We start from the raw sequence: 12856 nt of genomic DNA, 5'->3' as shown, positions 1-12856 counted from the left end.
TGAAATGGAGAAAAACAGAAAGGGGAAGAGGAAGAAAAGAAAAGAATGAATAAATAAAAATCAGAAAAGTTAAAGAACCGCAAAGTTCCCAGGGATCCCACAGGTGCAGCTATGAGGTCTGGGGAAGTCACTCTCAGGTGTTGCAGTACAGCCAGGCTAGAAGGCGTACAGGTATACAACGCCAGGTATCCAGGGAACAGAAAGAGAAGGAAGATATAGAGAGACGAGAAACTGAGCAATGAAGAAAGGCAAAAAGGGAAAAAGAGGGAAAACAAAACAAAACAAATTAAAAAAAAAAAAGAACAAGAAAGGCTCCCAAAAAACACAGAAAAAAAAACCAACGAATAAAGAAACGCTCTCAGGGATCCCTCTGCACATCTGTGCAAGCTGAGGGGGACATCTCCTTGCCCCACAGCACTGCCTAGCCAGAAAGGGCTCCCAACTCAAGAAAAGGAAAAGAAAACAACAAACAATTCAAAACAAACAAAAGAACAAAAGCCCTGGGATCCCACCAGCGCAGCAGCCCAGACCGGGAAGCAGCTCCGCACTCGAACGGAGCTCCACAGCCCCTCAGGAAGAAGCAAATATGGTGCACGGAGCCAGGTATTTGAGTGAAAGGAGGGGGCGGTGGTGAGAGGTAAGGAACAAATCAAAAGAAGCAGAAAAAAAAGCCACACTAGCAGCCAACAAATGGCATTCAGAGAGCCAGCTAGTGCGGGTTGGTGGAATCCAAGCAGCCGGAGTTTCTTGGACAAGAGACTGTGTCCGCGGGAAGCAGAGGGGGCTGAGTGTGGGTGAAGAAGGGTAGGGAGTGGGAAAGCCTATATCACAAATTACCGGAGCTCTGCAGCCCTTCAGGAAGAAGCAAAGATGGCGCACAGAGCCAGGTATTTGAGCGAAAGGAGGGGGTGGTGGTGAGAGGCAAGGAAGAAACCAAAAGAAGCGGAAAAAAGCAACACCAGCAGCCAACAAATGGCACTCAGACAGCCAGCCCGTTCGTGTGTGTGGAATCCAAGCAGCTGGTGTTTCCCCGTCAAGAGATTGGGGCTGCAGGAAGCAGAGGAGGCCGAGTCAGGGTGAAGAAGGGTGGGGGGTGGGAAAGCATATATCGCAAATTACCAGTTGTTTTGTCTCCCGCTGGATGCTCCATGAGGCTGCTTTCTTGTACCCCCTGTTTGCTGGTCTCCCATAGGAGTCCAAGATGGTGGATCTGCACTGCGTTAGCTGGTAGGGGACCTCTGCATGAATCTCTCCTGGCTCTCCGTTCTCTGTCAGTCTTCTCACTCCATTTGGTGCTTGGCTGAGTTCTTTATCTCTTCATTTGATGTTTTAGGGTTTCAGGATTGTTATATTCTCTGTTCGGCTTAGTTTTTTGGATCTTTGCTGTGGAGGGACAGCGTGGTTCTTCTGTCTAGACCATCATTTTTTTTTCCCTAAACATTGTTTTTTTTGACCACATACTCAAAAGTAATATTTTGTAACCATTTGAGATCTAGTTATTGTTCTTCTCTTTATTTTCTAAGATTATCTTCCAAGGTCTTTGTTCCAAAGAATAGCAAATCAAACACATTTGGAAATAATAGGGATCTGGAAGCTTTAAGAGTTTTATAACTTGGCTAATGCTTGATGTCTTTACAGTACATTTTAATATGCAATAATATTACTTACATTTTTTTTCCTAACCAACCCCACACCATAACTCTAATAAAGACACTAAAAATTTATTCTATCTTGATTAACATGGAAAAATAAAAGTACATTAAAAAGTTTTAAGACAAATGGACTATTACCACAGCCACAGCTATTAGTATTATTTATAATTGTTCCCCCTTCTAAAAGGAGCTCCTTGCCAAAGGAATCATAAAAGCTACCGATTTTCACTTCTGGGGAGATGGATTTGTGGGTATGAATGTCTCCTTTTGTCACAATCTTTTTATTTTATCCAGAAAAGTAGAGAGAAAAGCTAAACTAGGCAGAACGAATAGAAGTTCTTTGACTTGTATGACAGAAAATTCCCCGTGGTGGAAGCTTTGAACAGCTATAATAAATCTTGATTTAGAGAAGTATAATATTTCATGATAGAAGATATTTCATTTTCCTAAACTGCTGTACTGCACATGCCTATAAGAGAAGAGAAAGAAATATGAAATTTGTATTGACAGACAAAAACAAGACTGATAGTTACTTAGGATTTGAAAAAAAGCAGTAAGCCAATGTGTGAAATGTACTAGAAAGTGGCCCTCAGCCCTTACTCAGAGTGGCCCTCGGCTCTCTCTCTATTTTTACTTTGCATATGAGACATGCAATCCATCCCAGGTTGTAAAGAAAGTGTTTTATGATGAAGGAGAATAAAAAACACATGAAAGCAGAAAACTTATCATAAAAGCAATAGTCTAATGCCCTTGTTGGGGGTAAAACATAGGCTGAAGCGTAACTGCAGCCTTTGGGAGCATCTTAATCTAGAATCATCAAAAAGATGAGTTTGGTTATATTCATAATTTAAGAAGAGGGAGAAAATGCTTTCTCCAGAATTCCTGAGAGCTAGGGTTGGTCAAATAGCAAAGTGGGGCTGGTTTTCAAGAGGTCAGTGGGATAGGGGTAGGGAGAGGAGAAGGCTGAGTTTCCTTGAGGACGGCCAGCTATAAGAAGGGCAGCATTGGGATTACAGAACTGGGAAGTGACCGAGAGGGGGTTAGAGGACCTGGAAGTTAGGATAATGCCATCGAACTCCACAAGGGAAGTGTCATCCCGTCCTAGCTACAACTGCAATCACAGTTCAGAACAACGTCGACCTAAATTTTTGAAGGACAGAAAGGCTTTGAATGATATTACATTCTGATTAATAGGGAAAAGAAGTATGATTATATTTTACAAAGATTTTCCCTGAAAGTGTCTAATTTTATTATGTTTTAATATTTAAAACTTATGTCATCTGGGACAGAATAGTTTAATAGTTTTAAGAACTGACTTTGGAATCAGGCAGCTCTAGGTTTAAATCCCTATTTCACACTGGGTTATATTACTTTGGACAAGATATTTAACCTGTCTAAGTTTTCATCTGTAAATGATAGAAATAATAATAATACTTATCTCACTGGATTGTTAAAAGTATGAAATAATGCATCTAAAGTTGTGTTAGTTACTTATTGCTGTGTCAAAAATTACCTCACAACTTGCTGGCTGAAAACGCCGAACATTTATCATCTCACATTCACAATCCAGCTCACACTCAAGGGGAGGAAATTACATAAGGGCATGAATGCCAGGAGGTTTGGATCATTAGGGGTCATCATAGAGGTTGCTGACCATAGTGGTGTGTACCAAAGTGCTGGGACATAATAAGTATTCAATATATGCTAGCTTCCATGATTATCAAGGATCCCTGGTGGTGCAGTGGTAAAGCACTGGGCTGCTAACCAAAAGGTCTGCAGTTCAAACCACTCCACAGGGGAAAGATGTGGCAGTCTGCTTCTGTAAGATTACAGACGTGGAAACCTTATAGGACAGTTCTACTCTGTCCTATAAGGTCACTATAGTTGGAATCTACTCGAAGACAATGGATTTGGTTTTAGTATGATTGTTATCATTTGGGAAATTCACAAAACAGCTCTTTATTATTGCTGAATAAATGAGGTATTACTGTGCTCAAGCTTCAAATAATGTTCTGAAGAATGAATAAAATGGAATATTCCCAAGTATGAAACTTGAGCCACCAAATATTAATCCAACAAGTTGAATCTGAACAAACAATATTAGAAATCATTTATATCAGGGAAGAGGGGACAGTTAGAAGCAAAAGGCAATGGGGAGCATCAGCCATCATGCATCCTCTGTGAATGTTGGTAAAAATGGCCTGTTCTCACCATGACCACAGCTTTTTCCTCTCAACTGAGAAACCCTGAATTAAGTACTACTCATCTATTCCACTCTGTCTAAATAGAAGGGTGACATGAATCAAGGTAAAACAGCATCCATTGTCTCAGGAGTTGGAAGATTGGTTAGGCAATAATGTTTATAAATCAAAGCAGATTTCCTTCAAATTATGTGAAATCCAAGCTGCAGGAGAAAAGGAAAGAGAAAGAGAAATTAGAAAAATTTGATGGTCTAAATCCTGAACTAAAAGAGCTTTCTCTCGAGTCTTTGCTAAGAAAATATTAAAGATGTCAAAAAGAGGTTACTACCACTGCTATACACATGAACAACCCTCAGAGGAGGGTGGCCTTGGATCCTGTGGTCACCCTAAAACTAACAGGCTCAAATCCATTACACTCTAAATGAATCTTCATTCCCAACCCACCCACCAGCAAAATGTCCTGAGACAGCTGCTAATTTAAAGGCAGAATTAATTATAAGTGACTTCGTGACAGATGCTATGCGTTTGGACTGCAACTGAAAAAAACCTCTATATTGCGGGCACGATGCTTGCGTTCTACTCTAAAGATTCCCCTACAGTCACTGCCACTGTACTAGGTGGGTGGCTTGCTTGCATCCTGCTTGGGCAAACCACTGTGACTTAGCCTAGTTTTCTGATTTTCCCAGCTTGCTGTTCCTCTTACTGGTTCTCTCTTTCTCTCCCATAGTCTTGTGTGTCACCACCCATCAAGACACACAGGAGAAGAGGATCCACGACAGGGCATTTTTCCTGCACTTCTTTTTCTGTAAGCCAGACAAGGTCCTTCAGAAAAAGAATGTACTGACTGCAGAGAAAGTAATTCAATTCTCTCAATAGTTACCAGTTAGCCTTTCAGTCAATATTCACCCTTCCCTGCAGACTGCCTCATTTCTCAAGGCAGAGAAAAAATCTAGATGTAAAAAACACATATTTATTTTAAAAGTAATATATTTGCATTTGATATAAATTGGTCATGCAGAAAAATTTCACGAAGAAAATAAATGTTTCCTATCTGTTAGATAAAATTATTTTCAAGAGTTCTCCATGCCCCCTTGTATATGTATGCATGTGTGGATATATATGTATCTATCTATATGTGTATCTGTATATATGTGCGTATATATGTAGATATACACACATGTAGCTTTGTACACATTGACTGCTCCACAAAAATCTCATTGAATTATATTCTAATGCATTTTGTATGAAATAACTCTGAAGTCACTTAGAAGGGGAAGAGAAGCAAAACAACAAAAAGGAAAAGGGGAAGAGGTTGTAGAAGATGTTTAGGAAAAACTATAAACAAGGAAGGAAGGTTCCTTGAGAAATTGGGCAGTGGCCAATGTAAAGACAAAAATTTGAACTCAGAGTTCTAGAGAAAGATCCGGACAAAGTGAAAGAATTATTAATAAACTGTCTCCAAATCTGATGTCTGCATCTTTGTTGCATATTGACAGTGGCTAATTTGTAAACAGCCTACACATTATGAACCTTGCCAGCTACAACAAATGATTTACTTCTTCTCTATGCTTACTTGGTAGCCTTAAGAAGGATGCTGCTGCCAGCAGGACAGTACATTTGGTCTGCAGAATTAGGAAGGCAGCAACACAGAGCTTCCTCAAGCCCAAACTGAACAAGGGCGGGCCAGAGTTAGCAGTCATTTGGCTGTGGTCCCAACAGCTACGGTCCACTCTCGCATTAGCAATAAGCCTGGGTAATGACCCTGTGCAGGAGCTACAGTGAAACATGGCTGTCAAGTGGAGGGTCACGCACCAGAGCATTGTGTGACATGAAAAGTGCAACATTTGTCTGATGAAACATTTTAGAGTAGCCCACGTTAGAATGGCCTCTAGCTACCTGCATTTGCTTAGAGAGAGAAATTTGTAGTGCTATCAGACCAGAAACACAGGAAGAACACTTATATTATTATTGAATTGGCCTCTCCAACATTCCACAGGTGATCTGTGGTTAAAAAAAAAAAAAAAAAGCCGAAGGGCTGACATTTTTAAACAGTAAAGTACAAATTTGCAAAATCGAAACTCGTATCGACCAGAAACTTTAAAGTCCAAATAAGCACATAATTATGAACTAAATGTCAAATTTTTTCTAGACTCCTTCTCTAATTTTTTTTTTTTGCAAGACAATTTTGGATGCCCTCATGCTGAGTCTCATCACCCCTCAGAACATTTAAATTAAAAACTCTGACAGAAAGACTTAGCTTATGAATTCATTTTCATAATGTTCAAATATCAGTACCAAGATTTTGTGCCTGACAAATAGGCTTTTTTTTTTTAAAAAAGCATATTATAAGCCAGCAGGAGTCATTTTGCTAGTTCATTTTCATGCAAGAATTAGATATTAGGAAATTCTTAGGTCAATGTAATCAACTAGAATTTAAACTTTTTTTTTTTTTAGGATCTATCAGCTTTTAGCAATGGTCTATGCTGACATCCAAATGGCACAAATACTGGCAAAAAAAAAGTTATGTTTTTCTAACATCCTGAAGCCCCTTACCTTAAAACATATAACTATAGTAAAAAACTGATTAAAATAACGTATTTATAAAACATGTATTCTACAAGTTTGAAAAGGCCTAAAACTTGGAAATCAGTGAAGTTTATCTTTCCCACTTTTATCCTCAACCTCAGTCAGACCCTATATTAGTTTCCTAGAGCTTCAAACTGGGGCGCTTAAATTTAGGTCCCTGGGTGGCATAAATGCTTTGTGCTCGAGTACTAACCTACTAATCTACCCAGAGGTACCTTGAAGGAAAGAGCTGGCAATTCACTTCTGTAAAGACTACAGCCAAGAAAACCCTACTGAGCAGTTCTACTCTAAAACAAGTGGGGTTGCCATGAGTTGGAATCAACTCGATTAACAATGAGTTTAATTACTAGTTTCTTTTCGCTAGAAAATTGATGAAAACTTCAGCCATGTGTGGCTAAAGAAAATATCTCTGGTCTGTCTAGGCTATTCTCTCTCGTCTGTTGTAACCCATAAGTTCCTTGAGGGCAGCGATCAGGCCAACATTCAGCACCATGCCAATAACATAACTGGTACTTAAAAAATATTTGGGGAGTACATGAATGATTGTGAGTTCTTCGCTGCTTCTGATTTACCACATTGATTCACAACCTCTAAATGAGAAAATTCTTTCATTAAAAATTTTAATGCAAATTCCAAAAAAACTTTAGGCTCTTGGTCTGCAAAATTCAAATATAGTCTTTATCGACTGTTGATTTCTACTAGTGCACTCTGCAAAATTCCAGCTGTGTATTTTGCCTAAGAAATGGCTTGTTGGTACCTTTTGCACTGTATGTTCTCCTGATCTCCCCCAGGCTGTTCAACCATTTGGTGCCATGTCCTGTAGCATCCATTTGCACCCTTCAGCATCCCAAGCAGAAGACTCTCACTGAGTGCATGGGAAGAAATTCAGTTGCTCTATTGCCCTATTACACATGAATTCCCCACTGCTCCCTCATATCCTCCCCACTGTCCAGAATCCAGACTCAGAGACCATAGAAACAAGTCAGAGAAATCTGATACCATACATAAGATTCACACAATTCACCATTTCAAGTAGCTATGTACACTGGAAATTCTTGTTTCCTTTGATATATTGATCACTAGTTGCAACAAAATAGGAAGAAGTCAGGCAAAAGTAACTAAAAATAAAGGAAAAAGAGACTGCAAGACAGACTGTTGTTGTGTGCCATCGAGTCGATTCTGACTGATGACAACCCTATATGACAGAGTAGAACTGCCCCATAGGTTTCCATATGACAGAGTAAGAACTGCCGCACAGGGTTTCTTAGCCTGTAATCTTTACAGGAGCAAATCGCCAGGTCTTTTCTCCCACAGAGCAGCTGGTGGTTTCAAACCACCCACGTTTTGGTTAGCAGCTGAGAGACTGGTATACTGTAAATATGACATAGTGAGACACTGTGCCATAGCTCCCTTTCTGGTTGCTATATTAAGTGACTAGTTTCCTATATGAAACTAATAAAAAGTTCTTAAAAGAATTTGAAATAAGTCATTGGCCTAGAGGAGCATTATTCAAACTGTGTTCCTTAATTTGGATTTTCTCAAAATGCTTATACACGCTCCATGTTAAAAGGGTTCTGTGAACAAACAGACTAAGAAAAAGTGGGTTCAGGACAATTACATGAGTTTCCTTGTACAGACTTTCAATCCATACACTGCATAAATAGACAGTTGTAGGGTACAACTTGTTCATTATATTTTCTCATCCTTTTTACCCCACCAAGGTGAAATGAAGAAGCTATGCTTTCAAATGATTATTTTTCTGTAGAAAAATCTACTTTGTAGAACTATTCTTGACAAGCAACTTGTTTGTCTCAAATCCATAGCCTAGGACTTAAACCTTCCAAAAGCCCTTATTGTTGAGGACTCATATGTCAAATAAGCATGTCATTTTAACCCCTAGTCCCTCTAAACACACACAGCTTTTTTTTTAAATTTTTTTATTGTACTTTAGATGAAGGTTTACAGAACAAATAGTTTCTCATTAAACAGTACACATATTGTTTTATGACTCTGGTTAACAACCCCATGACGTGTCAACACTCTCCCTTCTTGACCTAGAGGACCTTTTTTTTGGTGAAAATAATACATAGCCAAAGTTACACTATTTTGAAAGTTTCTACATGTACAATTCAGTGACCTCAATTACATTCTTCAGCAGTTGTGCTGCTATTCTCACTATCTTTTTCCAAATTATTCCATCACCATTATCTTCAACTCACTGTCCCCTAGGCTTCCCATCAAACCATTTGAGTTGCTGTTGTCAATTTGATCCCACATAGAAAATTTTTTTTTTTTTTTTTTTGTACCTTAGATGAAGGTTTGCAGAACAAATAGTTTCTCATTAAATAGTACACATATAGTCCTACGACAATGGTTAACAATCCCGTGACATGTCAACACTGTCCCTTCTCAATCTTGGGTTTCCTACCACCAGCTTTCTTGTCCCCTCTTGCCTTCTAGTGTTTGTCCCTGGACTGCTGTGCCTCATTGGTCCTGTTTTGTTTTATGAAGCTGTCTAATGCCGGGCTGAATGGTGAACTTCAGGAGGGGCTTCCCCACTGAGCTAAAAGGGTGTCTGGGGGCCATACTCTCGGGGTTTCTCCAGTCTGTCAGGCCAGTAAATCTGGTCTTTTTTTGTGAGTTAGAATTCTGCTCTACATCATTTTTCCAGCTCTGTCCAGGACCCTCTATTGTGACCCCAGTCAGAGCAGTCAGTGGTAGTAGCCGGGCACCATCTAGCTGTACTTGACTCAGTCTGGTGGAGGCCGTGGTAGCTGTGGTCCATCAGTCCTTTGGACTAATCTTTTCCTTGTATCTTGTTCTCTTCATTCTCCCTTGCTCTCGAAGGGGTGAGACCAGTGGAGTATCTTAGATGGCTGCTCACAGACATTTAAGACCCCAGACACTACTCACCAAGGTAGAATGTAGAACGTTGTCTTTATAAACAGTCTTATGCCAGTAGAGCTATATGTTCCCTGAGACCATGGTCCCTACAGCCCTCCACCCAGCACTTCAGTCCCTCAGGGAGTTTGGAAGTGTCTAAGCAGCTTCCATGACCTTTCCTTGTACAAGTTGTGCTGGCTTCCCCAGTAATGTGTACTGTCTTACCCTTCACCAAAGTTACCACTTATCTGTTAAGTTCCCCCCAACTCCTCCCATCCCTCGTAACCAACAAAGATTGTTTCTTTTTGTGTGTAAACTTTTACATAAGCACACGCAGCTTTTATACACACATATACACACACAAACAACCAACAAACTCTTGCTTCTCTTTTTGGGGAATAAAACATTCAGAATTTTGCATATCCTTGACAGGATCTTTCCATGAGTTGGGGGCTCACCTTCCACCTCATTAATGACCCATGAATGACTGACAGGACCACTTATCAGCTCTATAAGATTCAGCAGTGTGCTTAAAACTCATGATGTCTATCAGCCTCTTTCTTTTTGATTATCTGAGCCAAAAGAGCTAAGTTCAACTTCTATTACATATTATCATTGACTGCATAAGTTGAGCAAATTATTACTCTTTCATAGCCTCTGTTTCCTCACCTATAAACTGAGAATAATAATACCATTCTTGCAGAGTACTCATTAGAGTTAAAAGAGAAAATTTTAAATACAGGATGAGTACAACACATTAACAGATAGTAAAGAGCCCTGGTGGCACAGTCGTTAAGCATAGACTGCTAACTGAAAGGTCGGCAGTTCAACAGACCAGCCGCTCCACAGGAGAAAGATGTGGCTATCAGCTTCCACTTCCATGAAGATTTACATCCTTGGATATGCTATGGGGCAGCTCTACTCTGTCCTATGTGGTCACTGTGAGTCAGAATCTACTCAACGGCAATGGGTTTGGTTTGGTTTTGGAAGTATTCTGGTAGGGCAACTGTTAAAAGCTTGGCTGCTACTAAAAAGTTGGCAGTTCGAACCCACTCAGCAGATCCCATAAAGATTACAACTTAGAAAATAGAAAACCCTGTGGGGCAGTTCTACTGTGTCACATGGAGTCACTAGGAGTTGAAATCACCTTGAAGGCACCTAACAACAACAACACTCTACAGATGCTAATTCTCTTTTTTCTGCCACTCCATCTCATTGCTATCTTCCATTCACCTCACTGTCCAATATCTTTACATCTTTTAGTAAAAAAAAAAAAAAAAAACAGTTCAAAGCATACTTTGTATTCTTTCTAAATCATATAATCAATCTCTAAATTGTCTATCTAATTGATATAGTGAAGTTCTCTTAAGAGGCACGAAATTAGAAGGTTCATAGAACATACACCGATGTGAAATGTGTTACCTCCAAAACACACACACACAAAATACTACAAAGGACTGTACTTTCTTAGTTATTGTTGCTTTTAGGTGCCATCGAGCTGGTTCCGACTCATAGCGACCCTGTGTACAATAGAACAAAACACTGCCTGGTCCTGCACCATCTTTGCCTGATCTATGTACAGCCTCCTCATGAGTGTTCTGGAATTCCCATTCTTCACAATGTTATCCATAATTTGTTATGATCCACACAATCGAATGCCTTTGCATAGTCAATAAAACACAGGTAAACATCTTTCTGGTATTCTCTGCTTTCAGCCAGCATCTACCTGACATCAGCTATGATATCCCTTGTTCCACATACTCTTCTGAATCCAGCTTGAATTTCTGGCAGTTCCCTGTTGATAAATTGCTGCTTTTGAATGATCTTCAGCAACATTTTACTTGTGTGTGATATAATGATATTGCTCGATAATTTCCTCATTCAGTTGTATCACCTTTCTTGGGAATAGGCACAAATATGGATCTCTTCCAGTCGGTTGGCCAGGTAGCTGTTTTCCAAATTTCTTGGCATAGATGAGTGAGCACTTCTAGCACTTCATTGTTTGTTGAAACACCTCAATTGGTATTCCATCAATTCCTGGAGCCTTGTTTTTCCCCAATACCTTCAGTGCAGACTTTCTTACTAATAGGGAGTTTAATAAATAACCTTTTTTTTGACTTATAAGCAGAAACATTGACGTTCCTCTGGTATTTCAACAACGTGGCAGACCTCTATATTGCCATGATTTTTATCTTCTTTTCTCTAGCACAGATGTCTTCTTACCAAGGCTTCCAGGGTTTCTGCTACTTCCTTTTCTCCTCATACTATCAGGATGTGAAAATGTGGTAGACCAACATGGTGGTCTGTAGGACAGTGATATGGCCATCTTTCCTTCAGACAAAATTGTGGCTCAAGTTGGACAATTGATTGGATCCTGAGGCAAAACAGTAAAGGTGTACTGTTTTCTCTTCCAGGTAAGAAAAAACTGTTTCTAATGTTTTCTGTTTATGGGATAAAGGGGTAAAATACTCACCAATTTTGTAGCTACATAACAGATTCAAAAGATTCCAAAAATTTTCTCCACTAAGAAGCCCTCATCAAGAAAAGTAACTATAATTGGATTCACCACCTGATTAAACTTATAATAATCCACTGTCATTCTCCAAGGTGCACCTGTCTTCTGCATTAATTCTACTTGGATAAGATAAGAATCATCAGTCTTTATCTTTCAAACCTTTAATTGTGGCACTAACATCTGCAACTTCTCTGGAGATAAAGAGTTGATTTTGATTTACTCTTCTGAAAAAGAAGGGAAATTCCAGATGCTTTCACTTTGTCATTTCTACCATAATAACATTTACCCCAGTGGTTCTTGACCTAAGGCAAAATTATGCTGCAAGAAAAGTATCTTTATAATCCTCTTTCCTTTCCATTTTGCTCCTTAATCCCATCTTTATAAGATTCATGCCTTCTTGATTTCTAACACCCTCCTGCTAGCAAAGCCTGAGATGTTCCTGTCATTTACCTTTGACACATTCATGCTCAAATGAAGATCATAAATTTCAAGCAGAACCAAATAAAGTTTTAATTCTAAACCTATCAGTTGCTAAATCATGTGTAACTTTGCCCACATTACTTCTCTAAACTTCAGTTTTCTTAACTGCAGTAAAAAAAAAAAACCTGTTGCCGTTAAGTCAATTCCCACTCATAGTTGAAATACTCTTACTAAAAGCTTATGAGGCAAAAATTACTAAACATAGTAAGCATTTATAGTAACCACAGAGTTATTACAGTACATGCTGCTCTGTTTGCCTAAAACCCTTCACTTCTACTTTTCCTCCAGATTTCTCTGGAAAATATTACCTGCTCCCTTTTACTGATTAGGTCAAATTTCCCTCTTTTGTATACTCTCTTACCACCATCTCTCTGTCTTCTTTCTAGAATTTTCCTCAGTTGTTATTTTATATTCATTTTTGTATTTGTTTGATTCATTTATTTGATTTTTTTTTTCCCACTACTCTGTACGCTCCCGAGAGGAGGCCATTTATGGTTTTGCTCATCATTGTATTCCCAGTGCTTAGAACAGAGTTTGAC

Source organism: Trichechus manatus, unplaced genomic scaffold (assembly GCF_000243295.1).
Source record: "Trichechus manatus latirostris isolate Lorelei unplaced genomic scaffold, TriManLat1.0 scaffold00242, whole genome shotgun sequence".
NCBI lineage: Eukaryota > Metazoa > Chordata > Mammalia > Sirenia > Trichechidae > Trichechus > Trichechus manatus.
The sequence above is the reverse complement of the archived record's forward strand: the minus strand, read 5'-3'. Positions refer to the sequence as shown.